This window comes from Notamacropus eugenii, chromosome 2, assembly GCF_028372415.1.
Source record: "Notamacropus eugenii isolate mMacEug1 chromosome 2, mMacEug1.pri_v2, whole genome shotgun sequence".
NCBI classification, from domain to species: Eukaryota; Metazoa; Chordata; class Mammalia; order Diprotodontia; family Macropodidae; genus Notamacropus; species Notamacropus eugenii.
Genome location: NC_092873.1, coordinates 48,948,473 through 48,969,270, shown reverse-complemented (window position 1 = coordinate 48,969,270; position 20,798 = coordinate 48,948,473). Strand labels below are relative to the sequence as shown.

General features: G+C 43.3%; 1 long non-coding RNA gene across 1 annotated transcript; it reads right to left on the bottom strand.

Annotated features, from left to right (window-relative positions):
* Positions 1 to 2,989: 2,989 nt before the first annotated feature.
* On the bottom strand, positions 2,990 to 20,624 carry LOC140523467 (uncharacterized). The gene is made up of 4 exons (XR_011973406.1): positions 19,976 to 20,624; positions 19,535 to 19,650; positions 5,823 to 5,968; positions 2,990 to 3,625 (listed from the first exon to the last, which is right to left on the bottom strand). It is a non-coding gene; the product is annotated as an uncharacterized lncRNA (long non-coding RNA).
* Positions 20,625 to 20,798: the final 174 nt, after the last annotated feature.

The window sequence follows — 20,798 nt, the reverse complement described above, 5'->3', positions numbered from 1 at the left end:
CTTTACCATTCTTTAGCAAGTGAACATTCAGTAGATAATACAATAGTAGCTCTTATGGTGTCCTTTATTCTCTCACAGTGTTATCAGTCCTGAGCAGGGACTGACCCAAGTTCATTTCCTTTGTCCTAGCCCTTGGCCACTCTAATAATCTGGGGGACAGTGAGACCCTTTCAGGTGGGGAAGAGGATGAGCCACTTCCTGAAAGTTGAATATGTAGTGAAAAGGTCAGACTGTGGCAGGCCCTGAATATCAGGGAATGCTAATCTTTGGATTTGAGCTGATGGGCAGGTGCGAGGTAAGGTCAGATCTGAAGATCTCTCTCACAGCCCTTTGTAAATGTTAAAGAGCTGTATAAAGCTTTGCTCAGGGAATCTTCCCAACTAGAGTTGCATAAGTCCAAGGATCCCTTATTTCCAGAGTTTATGAGGGGTGATACAGTCTGATGGGAAGCCTGTACCTGATATTGAAGGAAGGGTACGAGGAGCCACAGATCTAGGAGTAAGGCAAGGAGTGAGAATGAGCCTGTCTAGGAATCCTCCAGAGCAGAAGGAAGCCTTGTCCACTCGCTGAGGATACATGTTTCTAGACTCTCTGTCTTCATGAGTGTCTTTCTGTCTGTTTCAAGAAGAGAAGACATGATCATTGTTTTCAAATATTTGAAAGGCTCTCAAGTGGAAGAGAGAGATTTGGTCTGCTTGGTCCCAAAGGACAGAATTAAGATCAATGAGTGAAAATTACCTTTTGTCTGTCTGCTCACCCATCTGCTTTCCTGCCTGTCTGTCTGTCCTCGCCCCACCCCCACCCTTACCTCTCAATCTGGCTGTCCCTCACTGGGATTCCATGAAAGACAGGTCACCCCTTCCCACATGAGATCCAACCCAGGGCCTCTACTATCCAGCACATCCTGAGCCCATGAGCATAAGAATGAGCTTCATTATGTCCCTCCAAATCCTAGCACATCTCAGATGTCTTGTTTAAGGATGACCCTCTATCTCAGAGGCAGTCAAACCTGTCCCTAGGAAGGACATTGGGGTCTAGAATTCCAGGCTCTTCTGGTCTCCCAACTCCAAGTGGACCCATGAGGTCACTCTTTCTCCTCTCCTCCACTGTCAGGGAGTCTGTCCACTCTGGAAAGGGGTCCCAAGCCCCAGCCAAGGACCCTCAGGGTTCTTTCTCTCTCCTAAAATAATCCATGACTGAACTTTGATTATGTGGGACAGATTAGGACCATGTGATGACAGGAGAGATCTGGCACTGAATCTTGGGGAAGCAGAGTGTGTGTGTGTGTGCGTGTGTGTGTGTGTGTGTCTATGTGTGTGTGTGTGTGTGTCTATGTTTGTGTGTATGTGTGTGCTGGGGGTGGGGGAAGTACATGGGGGAAGGGCTGGTGGGAGGAAAGCAGGGATCAGATGGACAAGACCAGCTTGATTGTGATTCAGGGCACAGGACAATGGGCTGAGCTGGCCTGCCAAGAGGGCTGGCTGCTGGGGCTGGGCAGGGGACTGGGGAGGGGGGGTTGTTCTGGGAATCTCTGTTCCCAAGGACAGGAGGCAAGGGAGTGTGTTCCCCCAGCCATGGTGGAGGCTGGTTATTAATTAAAAGGCAAGGCATGTTCAGGTCCTGTCTCATTCCAATAAAAACCGTCAAGGGTATTAATTACTAGATCAAGCTGATAGACATTCCCGAAGTTTACTTTGGGTGGGGGAGAGATCCTGGCGAGCAGAATAACAATGTGCTTGGAGCCCATAACCTTGGCCTTGTCCTACCAGGACTGGCTCAGTTCCTTGCTGCCTGCAGAGCCAGGGACAAGACTGGGCCTGCAAAGACTGGGGGTGATCCTGGGGTGGTTAGAGGGTTAGGGGGTGGGGGGCATAGAGGGCCTCAGGGGGTGGGAACTTGGGGGTTTTACAACCTGTCTTTGATGGATTCCAAAGCAAAGAGTGCCAGAGCTTGAAGGGGCCCAAGACACTATCTAGCATCTCTCCATTTCACACAGGGGGAAACTGAGGTACAGACAGACGTAGCTGAGTCAGTAAGAGAACTTAGGTTTTCTGATTTCAAATCCAAAGGCTTTTTCCACCAGACACATACATACCCTCATATAAACACAAATATACACATACATATACCCTCATGTATGTATATATCCTCACAAACATATACCCTTACACAAACACTTACATACATGTACACACACATACATACATCCTCACAAGTATTCACACTCACACACTTACACGCGCATATATACATACATGTATACACATTCATAAACCCTCACAAGCATTCACATACACACACATATATATACACACACACGTATACATACGTACACACAAACCTCTCATATAAACACACTGGTGTTTGGTTTTTTCACAGAAAACTGTGTGTGGTAGAGGGTACTGATGAGGAAGGTCAGATACTGAGTCAGTCATCATCAATCATTTATGAAGCACTTACTATATGTCAGGCTCGTGAGAAGCATCAGGAACACAAAGAATGTTAGGACCAAAGCCTGATCCCTGCCTTCAGGGACCTGTCATTCCACTGGGGAAGATTACAGGCAAACACCAAGGACATGGAGTAGAAGGAAGCACATCTCAGGAGGTTGTGGTTGGGCACTGGAAAGGACCTTTGGCAGAAGGTGAGTCTTGAAGGAAGCTAAGAGGAAGAAGTAAGGAGGGAGGGACCTCTAGGTGTGGGGAACAGCCTTCTTATTCCACCTCCTGTGCACTCAGAGAAGAGAAGTCACTCTTACTCCAAACTCACTTCTCTTTTCTACTGGACTACCCTGCTCTGTCTGGGTCCCTGATTCCTGCTCCGCAGACTGTCTGTGACCACATTTTGACCTTCTTGATCCAATCTCTCAGTGTGTGGGTCCCTACTTTAGTGTTCCTCAGGTTCTATGATGATGGAGTGGAAAGAGTGAAGAAAACTTGGATGTAACTTCTGGTTCTGCTACTCGTTAACTATGGGACCTCAGCCAAGTTCCTTAATCAAATGCACATTTATTTTCCTCAATTAAAAAAGGAGAGGACTAGAAAGAAAGAATTAAGCAAAAGAAAGGATAAAAGAAGAAAGAAAAAAGGGAGAGAGAAAGGAAAAAAGAAAGAGAGAGAAGGAAAGAAAGAGAGGGAAAGAAAGGAGAGAGAAAAAGGAAAAATGAGAGAGAAAGGAAGAGAGAAAGAAATTAAGGAAAGAAGAGAAATAAAAGGAAGGAAGGAAGGAACGAAAGAAGGAAAAGAAAGGAAAGGAAAGGAAAGGAAAGGAAAGGAAAGGGAAGGGAAGGGAAGGGAAGGGAAGGGAAGGGAAGGGAAGGGAAGGGAAGGAAAGGAAAGGAAAGGAAAGGAAAGGAAAGGAAAGGAAAGGAAAGGAAAGGAAAGGAAAGGAAAGGAAAGGAAAGGAAAGGAAAGGAAAGGAAAGGAAAGGAAGAAAAAAGGACACGGTGTAATTATAATGATTAACTAAGCTTTGTCCCAGATTTTAAAATGAGAAAATCCATCCTCCTCCCTTCTTCAAGAGGTGAGGAACGTTCGACATTCTGTCAGCCTCAGTTTCCATCTTGGTTAGTTCTGCCCGACTTTTCTTCTCGCCCCGTTTTTGTTACAAGGATGGTTCACTGGGTCTAGGGGTGGGGAAGAACATATTCGGAAATCAAGATGATATCTAAACAATGAACGTCTTTTTATCAAGAAACAAGTCTTCCGCTGCGACGTTCAGTGGTCTCCAACCCCCTCGCCCGGTCTAAGCTCTGCGAGCCGAGCTGACCTCGCCCCTTAGCCCAGGTGCCATGTTCACAGCATCCCAGAATTGCTAAGGCGACAGGAGCTCAGCCCCTACCGATCCCGCCTGGGCACCAGGATCTCCATGGCAGCATTGGACAGACAGTGACCCAGCCGCTCCTCCAAGCCCTCCTCTGGGAGCTCCAGGATTCCCACCCCACATGGGGACAGACATTCCCTGCCATCAAGCCTACATTTCCTTCACAGCTTCCATGATGGCTGCTTCTTCTGTTCCTAGGGCCAAACGCGAGTCTAATTCCTCCTGCGCTTGTTGGTCCTTCAGATACTTAAAGACAGCGTCTGGTCCCTGAGTCTTCCCTTCTCTGGTATTTAGTTGTTCCTTATTTGCCATGGTCTCAAAGCCCTTCCCATTCTGGGTGATGCTGCACAGCTTATCGATGTGCCTTCTCAAACCACAGCCCCTAGACCTGAACACAACGCTGCAAGCATGGTCTGACCACCCTAGAGGGCATGATCAGTCGTTTTCAGTCCTGTCCCACTCTCCATCACGGCATCTGGAGTTTTCTTGGTCAAGATACTGGAGCGGTTGGCCATTTCTTTCCCCAACCCATTTGACAAATGAGGAAACTAAGGCAATAGGGCCTAGAATTTCTTAATGTAGTCCCAGGTCCCCTTACCTTTTTTTGGCCACCATGGCATGCTACTGCCTCATGTTAAACTCGCAGCTCACTAACCATCCCCCACCCCACCCCAGATTTTTTCTGCTATCTAACCATGTTTCCCCATCTTGTATGTGAAAGGTTGAATTTTTGAAGAAAAGGAGTGGAATTTGCATTTATCCTTATTGAATTTCATCTTATTAAGTTCATCCCATTGTGTTAGCCTGTCAAAATCATTTTGGAACCCGATTCAGTTATCCAGTGGGTTAATTCTTCCCTTCTGCATCACTTGGGAATAATAGTTAACCAGCATATAAATGGCACTTTAAGGTTTGAATCTTATCTCATTTGGGCTTTGCAACAACCCTTTGAGGTAGGTGCTATTATTTTACTTGTTTTACTGGTGAGGAAACTGAGGCAGACAGAGATTAGGTGACTTGCCCAAGGTCAAACAGCTAGTCAGTGGCTAAGACTGGATTTTAACTCATGTCTGCCTCAATGGTCTTATCAATGGTTCCACCTAGCTGCTAAGCATGCTATCTATGTGGTTTTCTAAATCATTGATAAAAAATAATGTTAAATAGTCCAGTGTCAAATGGAAATCCCTAGAGCATTCTCCTGGAAATCACTTGCTATGTGGATGTTGAATCATTAACAGTTATTTGAAAGCAATCATTAAATTAGTTCTGAGTCTATCTAATTATTATCTTCTGCATCAGTGATGTCAACGTCAAATAGAAACCAAGGCCACTAATCAGTAGGTAAGGATCCCTGAGGGTCACATACTGACTTAGAAAACCATACATGTTTATGTATTTCTTTTTACTAATACATCAACACATAAAAGTCAAATAGGAACTACATTTTAATCTGTTTTGGGCTGCACTTGTGAGTGTTGTGGGCTATGTATTTGATACCTCTCCTCTAATCTACATCTCTCCATCTTTTCCATAAGAATAGTATGATTTTTTGCTTAGTCAAATGCTTTGCTAAATTCTAAATAAACTCTCTAATCTGCCATTTTAATAATATTTCTCAAATGGAAATTAAGTTAACTTCACTTGACTTGTTCTTGATGAAGGCACCATGCTGATTCTGCATATGATCTCTGCTTCCCTTTCTCTGGAAAGGTCTAACAACCTTCCTTTTAGTCATCCATTCTCGAATTCTCTCAAGAATCTCAGAGAAGCTCACTGGCTTAAGATTTGCAGACTATTCTCTTTGCTCTTTTGAAAATTGAGACCACATGTCCCTTCCTCCAATTTTGTGACACTTCTCTCAGGTTTTCTGGTTTCAAATCCAAAGGCTTTTCCCACCACAAACATACACACCCTCACATAAACACAAATATATACACATCCCAGATCTTTTAGACATATATGAAAGTGGCTCCCATCCCCTCAGCCAGTTCTTTCAGTACCTGGGCATGTTCTTGGTTCATCTGAACCCAGAAGCTTGAATTCATCTAGGACCATCAGACCCCTGCTTACTATCTCCTTGTATATCTTGGGTAGAGACTTGATGTAAGCCATTTTGTCCTGACATTTCCTGTGCCAAGGTCATTCTCTTTAATGGAGAAAACGGAAACAAAATTAGAATTAAAAAGCCCAGCCTCCTCCCAGTCACCAGTTATCATCACCCCATTCACCTCAACAAAGCTTAGAAGAAAAAACAGCTTATCCTCATCTTGCCTTGGCACCCTAGCTCAGTCTAAGCTTCAGATGCTCTTTTTATAGGGCCATCTCAGGCTTTTCTCTTAGCTTTCTGTTGCTTGCTCTTCCTTCTATATTTTTCAGTGTGTGAGTGTGTGTGTGAGTGTGAGTGTGTGTGTGTACACATGCACACGTATACACACACGTATGCATTTATACATACTTAAATATTTATAGATATGTTTATTATATATAATTATAATATAGAACATGTTATATATAAATATTTATAGATATAAATTTATATTTATAGAAATTATCTTTTTGGTTTATACATACGCATATATATATATATTTTCTTTTTTAACATAAGGTGAATGGCAGCAAAATGACTCAGTGGGCAGAGCCCTGGATCTGATGTCTGGAAGACCTGAGTTTGACTCCAGCCTCAGACGCTGACTAGCTGTGTGACCCTGGGCAAGTCACTTAATCTGTCTGCCTCAGTTTCCTCAATTTTAAAATGGGGATCATAACAACACCTACCTCCCAGGGTTGTTGTGGGGATCAAATAAGATAATATTTGTAAAGGGTTTCACACACCTTAAGATATTTTATAAAGGCTGGCTACTACTACTATTTGGGGCAGCTAGGTGGCGCAGTGGATAAAGCACCAGGCTTGGAATACGGAAGATCTTAATGCAAATCCCATCTTAAACACTTACTAGCTGTGTGACTTTGGGCAAGTCACTTCACCCTGTTTGCCTCAGTTTCCTCATCTGTAAAATGACCTGGAGAAGGAAATGGCCAAACCCCTCCAGTATCTCTGCCAAGAAAACCCCAAATGGGGGCATGAAGAATCTGAAGCAACTGAACCACCACAACTACTGTTATTATATCATTGTTGGGGAGTTCCCTGTGCAGCCACCCCAGGCTCTTCAGACAACTCCCATTCTTCCTCCTCTTTGGAATTCTTTTCCTTTGCATCTTTGGAATTTCATTCTTAAGAGTTTCCCATTCCTCCTTGAAAAAACTTCCCCTGAAGCTCTTTCTCCATGGGATCCTACTTATCCTTCCTCTGAACTCTTTGCAACCTACTCTATGAAAAATCAAGGCGCATGCCAGGTGTGCTGGAGCCAGTTCACACTGGTTTGGGAAAGACTGATTGTTAAATTTTCAATGTGAGCATTTTCAGCTTGTGAATCTGCAAAGTCTCTAACAGGGCTTGGTGTATTGTTTCGCTAGACTTAAGAAAGGGATGGAGAGAATGTCAATGATGCAGATTAAACTTAAAAGTGTGTAGTGAGTACCTCCTTGTCTCTCCCTTCCCCACCCCCACGCTCCCCAAGAGCTTTTTGTTAAATATCTAACCGCACACCTCTGGGTATAATAAATTAAAAAAACCCAAAGATAAAATAACCTAGATTTAATATTCTGCCACTTACTATATGTGTGATCTTGGTCAATTGCATGGCCTCTTGATGTCTCAGTTTCTTTGTCTATAACATGTGGATCAGCTCTAAATCTCTGATCTTTTCAATATCTCTCTCTGTGTCTCTGTTTCTCTCCATCTCTGTCTCTGTCTCTCTCTCTCTGACTTGAGACAGAGTCTGACACAATGAGAGGGTGATTCATGCATCCATTCAGTTTTGATCATTGATTTTTCAGTCATGTTCTGACTCCCTGTGCTCCCATTTGGGGTTTTCTTGGCAGAGATACTAGAGTGGTTTGCCATTTCCTTCTCCAATTCATTTTACAAATAAGGAAACTGAGGCACGCAGGGTTAAGCAACTTGGGCAGGGTCAAACAGCCAACGAGCATCTAAGGGTAGATTTGAACTTAGGAAGCTAAGTCTTCCTGACTCCAGGCCTGCACTCTATTTACTGTGCCACCTAGCTGCCAACCTGGCAAGATATTGTGTCAGGTGCTAAGGAGATGAAGACAAAATAATTTTTGTTCTTGTCCTCGGAAACTTACATTCCACTAGGGAGATCCAAGAGGTACAAGGTAATTTGAGGAGAGAGAAGAACTTACCACTGGGAGGAATCAACAAAGGCTTCATGGAAGACATGGTGCTGGAGCTAAGCCTTGAAAGAAACCAATATTAGAGTCTTGGGAGTGGGGGGTAGGGAATCCTATGGAAAGCCATGGAGGGGAGGGGAAAGTCAGTGCCAGGTTCAGGACAACACTGAGAGGCCACTTTGGCTGGAATGATAAAGGGAAGTAATGTGAAATAAGCCTAGAAAAGTGGGCTGTCACCAGAGAGTGGCAGGCATTGAATGCCAGGCTAAGAATTTTATATTGTCCTGGGGACAATAGGGAGCCACCAATGATTCTTGAACATGGGAGTAACATGGTCAGACCAAATGAGCTATGTTTTTTGAGATACACCTTTGCCTGCTGTTAGTTCTCCACCCATTTGCTGGTCTCCATAAATGCATCCACTCTGGTCCTAAATGACCAGTCTTTCAGGATGGCAATGAAGTTCATCATTCCTTACATTCCTATATATTCCTATATCTCTTCAGGTTTTTGTAGCCATCCCTCCTGTCCCGCAGAACAGATATGATTATCTCCATCATATAGATGAGATGAATGAGACCCAGAGAGGACCATACAGCTCCTGGCTCTAAAATCCTTCACATATGGCAGAGTCAAAATCACAACCCACGTCCACTGTCACCAGCCACGTCCAAGGCTCTCTGCAGTACATAGAAATTGGCAAAACGCTTAACTTCTGAGCCTCAGTTTTCTCATTTGAAAAATGGGAATCATGGGATTAACAAGTGTCTATAACCACCTACGAGATGAGAAGAGAAAGGGAATGAGCACGTATATGGTACCTACTATGTGCCAGGCACTGTGAGATTCACAACAACCCTGAGAAGTAGGCACTGCTTTTATTGTCCTCGTTTTATAGTTGAGGCAAACATTGGTCAAGTGACTTGCCTACGGTCACACGGCTCGAATGTGCCAGGCATTGTGCTAGGTACTAAAAATACAAAGCCTTCAAAAAGTTTCCATTCTATCAGGAGAGGAGTATACACGTGAAAATATATGCAGAATAAAATTTTGTTGTTTTTGTCCTTTTACAGTCATGACCCCATTTGGCAGAGATACTGGAGTGTTTGTCATTTTCTTCTTCAGCTCATTTTAGAGATGAAGAAACTGAGGCAAACAGGTGACTTGCCCAAGGTCACCCATCTTGTAAATATCTGAGACTGGATTTGAACTCAGGTCTTCCTGACTTGAGGCCCAAGCTGGAAAAGAAGTTTGGGATCAGATTGTGAAGGGCTTTAAAACCCAAACAGAAGAGCTTATACTTTATCCTAGAAGCCATGGGAATTCACTGAGCAGGGGGAATGACATGGTCAGACCTGTACCTAAAGAAACTTATTTTCGTAAGTGGTATTGGATAATGGTAAGTGGATTGGTAATGGATTGGGGGACTGGAGGCAGAGATTTGAGGCAGGGAAACACATTTGAGGTTCATGGCACTCACCTTCCTGGAGTGTAGGAAGGCTCAGATGAAATGTTATCATGAAAGTGCTTTTTTGAACTTTAAAGTTATCATTATTAATAATGATAATTGTCTCCAGCATAGTACTGCCTTCCTAAGGCTTGTCCCCAAGTGGGGGGGGGGGGTGACATGACACCCCTCCCTGGGAGCAACTGGTCTTCCCCCTCCAGCCTTTTCTACCTCCAACCCCAGCCCACCTTAAAGTCAGTTTCTCACTCTCTAAACAATCCAGATCTTTTCCCTAAGTCAATAAACTGAAATGATTTTGCTTATTCCCAGTACCAGGTGTGAGGAGGCCCCACAGAAGGCAAACAGGCCTGACCTATATACTTCAATCTCGGGCACCGCCATGAGCCGCGGTGAAATGTGGCTTTGTCAGCAGAAGCTCGAGCTGGATCCCCCCCAAATAAAAAAAAAAAGAGAGAGAGATCGTTTCAGGAAGCTGTTGATTACCTAATCCTTTAGGATGGGGCCCTGCTGAAATAAATAGTCCTGCCTCCCTTCTGCCCTCCTTTGCTGGAAAATAGACCAGGTTCAAGATACAGATATTTCCCTAATACTTGTGGGATCGTAGGCCTTGCATAGATGTAGAGGGTGATGATAACAAAGCAGGGCCATGGGCCATAGGTGGGGGGGGGCTGTCCTTCCACAGTGTGGAAATGCCACTTGGGGCTGGACCCAAGGAAGAAATAGGAGGACATAACTCCCTCCCTCCCTCCCTTCTTTGCAGAGGTGGGGGACCTCAGAGTGGAACACTACATACAATGTCAGGATTGGTGGATATGTTGTTCAGATTGCTGAAATGGAGTTTCCAACACCCCCCCCCCACCCCCAACTTTTTTACATTCTCTAGGAGAGGGAGAAAAGGAAGACATGTTGGGAAACCAGAGAATCATCAATTTAAAACTGAAAGGGGTCTCTGGGTTCATCCAATCTAATGCCCCTCACTGTTACAGATGGAAAAATTGAGGGAGATGAAGTAATTTGTCCAGAGTCATACAGACAGTAAACATCAAAAGCGGTACATGAAATCAGGTCTTCTATGAAGAAAAAAATTAGAAAATGCCACAAGTCAAATAGAATGCTTGTATAGAGAGTGAGCTTCCTGTCACAAGAAATATGCAAGCAGAGGCTGGCTGGCTGGCTGGGAACAGCACTGGATCTGATTTCAAGTCCAGGTCCTACCATTTATTATGTGTATGACCTTGGGCAGGACACCCCCTCTGCCATCTTCAGGTTCCTCTTTGTAAAATGAGGATCTTGAATTAGTCGATTTCTAAGGTCCTTTCCATCTCTCAATCTTATGATGCCATAGAGGGGAACTTATTCTGGGCAGGGGACCAGGCCTCTGAAGCCAACACCAGTCCCATCCAAGAGTGGAATGAACAAAGTGAGGAGCATCCTGAAATTCAGCCTAATAGAGACACAGAAGCCAGTCCCGGTCCTAGCTGCCCTGCAAGAACCCAGTCAGGAGGCCTTCTCCAACCACTCTGGACCTCGTTGGCTTCCAAGCCTCAAAACTCATACAGAATTCTATCTGCTCCCCAGAGTCAATGGTATATTATTATCTGAGCACTTCCTGTGACCTATTCTTGGAATCCTCAATCCAATTCAGCCACCATTGATTAAGCAGCTGACTAGGGCAAGGCGGGTCCTTTTTCTCCAGTCATACAGCTCTCTGATAAAGCTGTGACTCTGTTTCTCCTGGGTACCTCTTAGCCATGTACCACAGTCTACTCCTACCCCCACTGTGTACTTCTTCGCTGCCCTGTGGGTGACCCTCAGCCTTAATTCCTGGGAGAAAGAAGTAGTCCATCACTCAAGGTCACAAAGCGTCTCTGGGAGGATAGCATTGTAAAAAAAAATAAGGATGGGCCTTTGTTTCAGAGAGAACTGTAGGCTGTAGAAAAAGCACAGTATAGTTTCCCAAAGGCAATCCAGCGTACTGCTTTCCTCCCACTCAATTCTGGGCCCAGTTCAGTGTTCATGTGAGATATGTATGTATGTGTACACATACACACACATACACACCACAAGGCAGCTGAGGGGCACAGTGAATAGAATGGCTGGCCTGAAATCAGAAAGCCCTGAGTTCAGATCTGGCCTCTGATACTTACTCGCTGTGTGACCCTGGGCAAGTCACTTCACCCTGTTTGCCTCTGTTTCCTTATCTGCAAAATGAACTGGTGAAGGAAATAGCAAACCAGTCCAGTATCTCTGCCAAGAAAACCCCAAATGGTGTCAGAGAGTCAGACAGAATTGAAATAATAGTATATATTGGATTGTAGCTGTACACATGCATGCATATATATGTGTGCATATGCATACATATATGAACATGTATCCTCTGTGCATAGGTACATGCACGGTATTTATTCGTGCATATGCATTGTATACATACACACAGCTTATGTGTGCACATACATGTGTTGCACGTGTACAGTGTATGGAGGTACATTTGTGGAGTGAATAGGGCTCTAAAGTTGGAGTCAATAAGACCTGAGTTCGGATGCAGCCTCAGATGTGACATTAACAAGTCACTTAACAGCTATCTGCCTCAGTTTCCTTGCCCGTAAAATACGGAGGATAAGAGCACCTACTTGCCAAGACTGCTGTGAAAGTAAAATGAAGCAGCATTTGTAAAGTTTCCATAAAACCTAAGGTCCAGTATAAATGTTAGCCATAATGTATGACATTATGGAAGGGGTGTGTGATTGGGAGCTGTCTAACATAAATACAGCTGGCCCACCTGTGGCACATAGAGCTCTCTGACCTGGAATTCAGCCACCTTGGCTCCAGGGAACACTGCAATTTGGGAGAAGCAAGAGAAGAGCTGGGCCCTCGCCATGAGACTGGCAAAAAGGAGGCTGGCAGCATCCAGGACCACCAGAGTGGACAAACTCTCCAGCCTTCTCCATTTTCCACCTGGCTAGAATAATATCTGTCTTCCACATATCAAATATCTGTAGTCTAGGGATGTGAAGAGGGTTTGAGAACTTCCCTTAGTCATTTTCAAAGGAAGGGTAACCCTTAGCCAACATTCCCCAACTTAGCTCTTTCCCACCAAACCCTGGTTACACAAAATACCATTATAAATAGTGGTCTCTTATCCAATAGATAAGTCTCTTTATCCAAGTTACGCTAAAATCTGAGAATTTATACAGATTAGAGATGACAGTAGAATTCATCAGAGTAAATAAGTTCTTCAACTTTGAAGTTGGAATGGAAATCCTAGCAGAACCAAGGAGAGGAATGATTTTGTGGTGACGGGAATCTGCTCTTAGCATTCTCTAGTGGTGGAAGTATCAGAATTCAGGGGCATGGCAGGGTCCAGCTTCCCCATGTGTCTACTCCGAAGGAGATCTCCAGTTCACCATTCGAAAGTCAGCATCCCCTCTCAAAGTCCTCCCATAATCTGAGGTCCTATCTCTCTCACATTCACCATAACCAGATATTTCTCAGCCAGTCAGGAGTCACATCCCCCTACTTTTATATATCATAGCACAAAGTTGAGGGCATGTTCTTTGGGGAAACCTCCCTAGGTCTGGGCAGAAGTGGTTTATATTACGTACAAAATATACGCACATGAACATATATACATAATACATATATACACATATACATTCATATATATATGTATGTATATGCTTTTTTTTTATATATGGGTCAACAGGTGTTACATATGTATGTATGTTTGACCAGACTACAAATACTATTACTATATCTTTAAAAGTCAATTGGAATGCTGTAGAAATGGTGGTTTTAACTATCAGTTTGGGGAAATGATTAAGAATGATGGCTTGAGAGAAACTGAAGAGACTATTTTCCTATCATGGCTGGGGAAAAGAGAGAAAGACACACAGCGACAGAGAAAGGGACAGACGGACAGAGACAGAGAGACAGAAAGAGAGACAGAGACAGAGAGAAAAGAGAGAGAATATGAAGGACACTTCTCTGTTTTAACCTTAATCTTATGAATGGATTTTATTTGTTATATTAAATGAACTAAATGGTGCGGGATTGTGTCCTCAAAGGTGAAGAAAAATTTTCCATTACAGTGAGGATTTGAGATGACTCTGATTGTGATCATTTTTAAAGCTAAAATGTTGTCCTTAATTGTTCATGTCTTTGTTTTATCATTTATTTCATTGTCAATAAATTTTATATTTAGTAACTTTGATATTTATTTAATCTTAGAAGATTAAGGGATTTAATATAGCAAAATGTCAGTAACTGCTATTGGGAAAAGAGGTTTCTCTAGTTTAATAAATAAATTGTATTCATGCATGTGCCAGCTGGGTAGCACAGCAGAGAGAGTTGGGCCTGGAATCAGGAAGACTTATCTTTCTGAGTTCAAATCTACTCTCAGACACTTACTACCTGGGTGATCCTGGAAAATCATTCAACTCTGTTTGCCTCAGTTTCCTCATTTGTTAAATGAGCTGGAGAAAGAAATGCTAAACCACTCCAGTATCTTTGCCAAGAAAATCCCAGATGGGATCATTGACTGGAACATGACTGGAAAACAACTGGAAAAAAATGAATTTGATGAATTGGTGGGGACTCTGAATTTAGATGACTGAAATGTGTTTTGAAGTTTTATTAATTAGGGAGGAAAGAGACCCTTGAAGTATCCTAGAATTCAGGGTGATAAAATCAGATATGGGAACAAGTCAAGTAACAGACTGAAGTGTTACTTATCAGTGAAATTGACTAGTCCTTTGGTTACATCTGACAAACTCTGTAAGTATCCCATTCAACTTCCTATTATGATCAAGATTTCATCCACCTGGTTTTTCCAGTGTGGATGTAGAGGCAGAACTCTTGAAAGATGATAGCTTCCATTTAGGGCACTTGGCAATATTTACAAGATCATAGATTTAGAAGCAGAAGGAATCTTAGATGTTATCTAATACAGTTCCCTCATTTTGCAGATCAAGAAACTGAGGCCTACATTAAATTACTTGGGCAAAGCCAGTATTTGAGGTGATATTTGAACTCATTATGTAACACTGCCTCCCAACAGAGTTGACTAACTTGAATATTTCCTTGTGCCCAGGTAATGTAATGGATATGCTGAGAGGAGCTCCTCCAGTGTCTGGAAGTGTCCCATTCATGTGGGTGGCTGAACGTCTGGGCCACTAGCAGGTCTCTTCCAAAAAAGGCTCAGATGCTTTTCAACTAGAATATAGAAGATCATTCTACAGCTTCCCAGTTGTAAGTGTTTCAGAGGCAGTGTGGGGTAGTGGAAAGAGCCTTGATTCACAGAGGGAGGGAGGTGAGAACCTGGAGACTAGACAGCTTCACCTGACTGGCCCAGATAATGGACAGAGGCCCACTAAGGTGGGTGGGTGGCTTTGCAGAAGTCCAGAGTGGGCAGCAAGTCTATATCCTGACAAGTAGGTGAGGTAGAGATGGAGGCCCAGCCAAGCAAGGTCACCTTGGGATCTAAGGCTCAGATGGGGACTTCTGTCCCTAGAAGGAGAACAGCAAGATAAGACCCCCAGATTGGAGGTGCTGTGCTACTAGCAAGTGAACCAAAGAGGACCCAGGCACAAGAAGGGGCCAGAAAGAGACACAGTCCTGAGGTACAAGTCAAAAGCTTGATTCCAGGCCACATGTGCCCCTTTAGGTTCTCAAGTGCAGTCCTGTGACTGAATCCAAACTTCACAGAACAAATTCCCTTCACAAAAGGATTTGTTCTGTAGAACTTGCACTCTTTCAAAAGACTTTGCAAGTTCACCCAAGAATCAAGTGGTGAAGGCTGGATTCAATCAGGTTTTCTGACTTCCGATCCAATGCACTTTCCATTTGTCCCACCTCTTACCGCATATCTCAGTGACAAATATGATGAATCATGGGCCTAGGCATTATTAGCTCTGATTGTCCACTTCCTAGAACTGGACCCCTGAATAATTCCCAGAAGATTCAGAGTCTCTAGGAAAGAGGGAGTTGTAGGGCAGGGGAGAAGGAAGAAAAGGGACCCATTCCATTCTTAGGACTCTTCTTCTCTCCCAGTCTCTGTGATAATAACTGAGGGTCAGTAAGAGGGTATAGGTTTCAACTACCAGTGTGATCTTGGGCTTCTCTTGGCCTCAGTTTCCCCATTTGAAGCATGAGTTAGTGGGGCTAGCCTTTCCCTAGGGTTCCTTCCATCTCTTGAGTTCACAGCATTGACCCTAAGACTGAAGTTTATGTGTGTGTGCTTGTGTGTGCTGGAGGAGGAAGATAGAGGCCATTGAGGCTGGCTCCTGGAATCTGTAAGTGGATCATTTGAATTATTCACAGATAGTTTCAATCTGTAGATAATTCATCTACCCAATAGAAACATCCTGTATCTTCCTGGCTTGCTGGTCCCACTCCTGAAGTGGAAACAGGAATCCATGCCAATACCAGAGCCCTAAGATGCCAGATGCCCAATTCCCTGATGGAGGCCTGAACTCTGGGCTGGTCAGGCAGGGTTGCAGCTGCATGCCCAGGCAGGGGCAGGTAGGAGATGGGAGAATATAAGAGAGGGGTTGAGAAATTTCCTTTCTTCCAATACTGAGGATCCATCCCCAAATCAGCGTCCTCCACCAACACCATCTCTCTTTCCACTCAAAGTCCTCCAATTAACTTCATGTGACATGAAAATGATTGCATTCCAGGGAAAGTATCCAGATGCTAGCAATTTTTGAAAATTAGCAAGTTATCCTAATCCTTTTCAGTAGCTGACTGGCCAACAGGGCCCCTAGTAAGTCAGAAGCCCTGACTGCAAGGGGGGCATCCAGGCTAATAGGACCTGAATGCCTTCCAAATATAAGCCCCTTGAGGGAAGGGACTGGGCTGATTTTGGTCTTTGTATCTTCAGCACATACCACAGGGCCTGGCACACAGTAGGCACTTAATAAATGCTTGCTGCTTGATTGATGAAGTTTGAACAGCAAAATGTTTAATATGTCTCCTTTAATACGTCACTTTTATATGGGAAGGTGCTAGCCCTCCAGAAAAAGGAAAAAAGTGTGCATTAAACATTTTAAAATTTAATTTACATTATTATAAGTTACTCCATATTTTCCTTTTCTTTTTTGAGGCAAACAGTTAAGTGACTTGTCCAGGATCACACTTCTTAAGTTTAGATAATCAATTTACAAAACCAATCAAGGAAATTAATGAAAAAAATGCAAAGGAAGGTGGCCTAGCCATCAGATCTAAAACTGCATTATAAAGCAGCAATCATCAAAACTATTTGGTACTGGCTAAGAAATAGTGGTAGATCAATGGAATAGGTTAGGTACACAAAACAGTGCAGTAAATAATTATAGTAATCTACTGTTTGATAAACTCAAATTACCCAGCTTCTAGGATAAGAACACACTATTTAATAAAAGCTGATGTGGAAACTGGAAAATAGTATAGAAAGTAGACATAGACCAACATCTTGCACCATATGCCAAGATAAAGTCAAAATGAGTACATGATTTAGACATAAAGGGTGATATCATATGCAAATTAGGAGAGCAACAAATAGTTTACCTGCCAGATCTGTGGAGAAGGGAAGAATTTATAACCAAATGAGATAGAGAACATCAAGAAATGTAAAATGGATAATTTTTATTACATTGAATTAAAAAGTTTTGCACAAAGTCAATGCAACCAAGATTAGAAGGAAAGCAGAAAATTAGGAAACAATTTTTACTGCCAGTTTTTCTCACAAATGTCTCATTTCTAAACTATAAGAGAATGAGTCAAATTTATAAGAATACATGTCATTCCCCAATTGATAAATGGTCAAAGGATATGAACAGGTAGTTTTCAGAGAAAGAAATTGAAGTTATCTACAGTCATAAGAAAAAATGTTCTAAATCACTATTGATTAGAGATATGCACACTAAAAACAACTCTGAGGTACCACCTCATACCTATCAGGTTGACTAACATGACAGAAAAGGAAAATGATAAATGTTGGAGAAGATATGAGAAAAATTGGGACACTAATGCATTGTTGGTGAAGTTGTGAACTGATCCAATCATTCTGGAGAGCAATTTGGAATTATGCCCAAAGGGCTATAAAACTGTGCATATCCTTTGATCTAGCAATACCACTACTAGGTCTGTATATCAAAGAGATCACCAAAAAGGGAAAAGGACCCACATGTACAAAAATATTTACAGTGTCTCTTTTTGTGGTGTCAAAGAATTGGAAATTGAGGGGACATCCGTCAACTGAGGAATGACTGAAAAAGTTGTGGTATATGAATGTAATGGAATACTATTGTGTTATAAGAAATGATGAGCAGGTGGACTTCAGAAAAACCTGGAAACACTTCTATGGACTGATGCAGAGTGAAGTGAGTAGAACCAGGAGAACATTGTACCTGGTAATAGCAACATTGTTTGATGATGAACTTTGTGATACACTTTACTCTTCTCAGCAACATAATGACAAATTGTATACAAAGACAATTCCAAAAGACACATGATGGAAAATGCTGTCCACATCCAAAGAATTATGCAGTCTGAATGCACATTGAAGATACTATTTTCACCTTTTTTAATTTTTTTTTCTTGTGGTTTTTCTCTTTTGTTCTGATTCTTCTTTCACAACATGACTAATATGGAAGTATGTTTAATATGATTGTACATGTATAGCCTATTATCAGGTTACTTACTATCTTGGGGAGGAGAAAGGGGAGGGAGGGAAAAAATTTGGAACTCAGAATCTTATGAAAGTGAATGTTAAAAATTTTTTAAAAATAAATCAAGCTCTGATTGGTAGTATGTGCCAATTCCCAAAGTATAAATACTCATATTGAAAAATTTAACTATCAGCTCTCACAAACCAGTTTGAGTTGGTTCTAGCACACCCCTACTTTCACAGGATCACAGAGATTCTATGAAAGGGACTTTAAAGGCTATACCCTCTCATTTTACAGGTGAGGAAACTGAGGTCAGTGGCAGTTACGTGACCTGCCCTTAGTCATACATCTAGGAAGTAGCTACTACCAAGTAGAAGAAACAACATTCATACTCAGGTCTTCTGGCCCCAAATCTAATACACATCTAATGCACATAGACACGTATTGGAGCAGGGTGGACAGTGTAAAGTGTGCTGGATTTGAGGTCAGGAAACAAGTCAGAATCTCAGCTCTGCTACTTGTTACCAAGTCACGGCTCTCTGGGTCTCACTTTCCTCATCTGTAACCCATATCTAGGTTTCACCTGGGCTGTTGAAATAGCCTCCTAAGTGGTTTTTCCCATTTCAATCCTCCTCCCCACCACCACCCAAATGATTTCCTTAAGCCTGGATCTGGTCACCTCATTTTCCTGCTCAGGAAATCCACATGGTTCCCTTTTATTGATGCCAGAATGAAATAAAAATTTGTTTATTTGACCTTCAAGGTAGCCTGACCCATCCTACTTTTCTAGCTTTGTTATGTTATGTCTTTGTGAATTCTGTGATCCAGACACATCAGCCTTCTAACTATGCTTCTGATATGACATTCCATTCATTCATACATTCATGCATTCATGCATTCATTCATTCATTCATTCATACATTCATTCATTCATTCATTCATTCATTCATTCATTCATTCATTCATTCATTCATTCATTCATCTCCGAGATTAGCACAGTGCCGGTCACATAGTAATGAATGTGTATCGATCGATCGATTGAATTAGCCCAATACGCTTTCTCTCTGCTTCACTATCTTCTTATAGAAGAGGACTCATCCAACAGACCCAGGAGGATCCCTTTTCTCCCTCTTTCCTACTGTTCCTCATCACAACACGCCAAGGAAAATCTGCAGAATTCTCTACAGGGAGAGGATTGATACCGTCAATAGTAAAACCAAAGCCCCACCCCCGCCCCAGACTCCCCCTGGGAGGCCCGCTACCTCTTAACTTCTTTTACTTCTGGAGAATTAGCCTCTTTGAAGTAATCTGCTGCAAGCAAGGGGGGCGTGCCCGGGGGACCTACCTCCATTCCCACGGTTCCTAAATGGAGGCATGCTGGTGGCACGCAGCAAAGCATGTGGGGAACAGCTGGGCTGAGGCGAGTCTAGACAGTCCGATGGCCCCCACTAGCTGGGAGAGCTAGACAGAAAGAACAGAGAGGCAGTGTTGTCGGTCCGATCTGCCGCTCCCCTGGACCAAATGGATGGGTGCTGGAGGTGTACAAAGAGATCGGGGGACTGGGAGAACTTCCAGCGGGGTCACCCGAAGTGCCCAGCTCTTCCAGCTTCATTGTAGTGGACAGAGCACGCTAAAGTGTCTACCTGATGCCATCCCTAAACCCAGGCATGGCCGTACGCCAGAACAGCAATGAGGGGGGCTGTGTTCCAGATAAAACCTGCCATTGCTCGTCTGATCATATACTCCTTTGTTCACACCGACGTGCTAAATAAGGGTGAGTTATTACCCTCCTTCCCTCCTGAGGGCAGCGATCCAGCCAGAGCACAGAAGTACAAGGACAGGCTTCCAGTCCCACGTTGGAGGCTTACTATGTGTATGACCTTGGGCAAGTTACTTGTTCTCCTGGGACCTCAGTTTCCCCATCTGTAAAATGAGGGAGTTGGACTAGATGCCTCTAAGGTCTTTTCCAGGATCTATGATCCTATGTCACTTTCTCCCCTGGGGCCTCAGTTTCCCTGTTTGTAAAATAAGGGGGTTAGGCCAGAAGGCTTCTTTGAGATTCCTTCCAGTGGAGATCTAGGCTCCAGCCCGCAGTCCTAAGGAAGGGATGCCCAGCCATGGGCACAAGGCTTCTGGGGTCTCCCTTTATAACCTCAAGCCCAAAGGTAGGCAGGAGAGAAGCTTCAATAGATTTGACTGGTTGGGCTTTGATGATAATGATGGGAGATAGGGAGGGGGTTACGAAAAGTACAAGCAGGGAAAAGGGGGAGATGAAAAGTGGAACAGGAAAAAAGGAAGGACGGAGGAAAGCAGGGGAAGGAAGGCAGAATCCCAAATCAGAGGTGCCTTCAAACCCAATCTATCTCCGCCTCAACAGGAAGAGGGCTGTCTGATGAAAAGCAGCCCAGCCAGAAAACAATTACCTCTGCACAAGGAAGGGTGGGTGTTTTTCTCTCTAATTTGTTAATTAGTGACTGCTGGGCACGGCCTGCCTCCTGGTTCTCTCTCTGACTGTTGCTTTCTTCCGGTCTCTGTGGAATAGGGGATGGGCAAATCATAAAAAGAGATGTCACTTCTAAACAGGGCAGAGGGAGGATTTGTCACTAGGT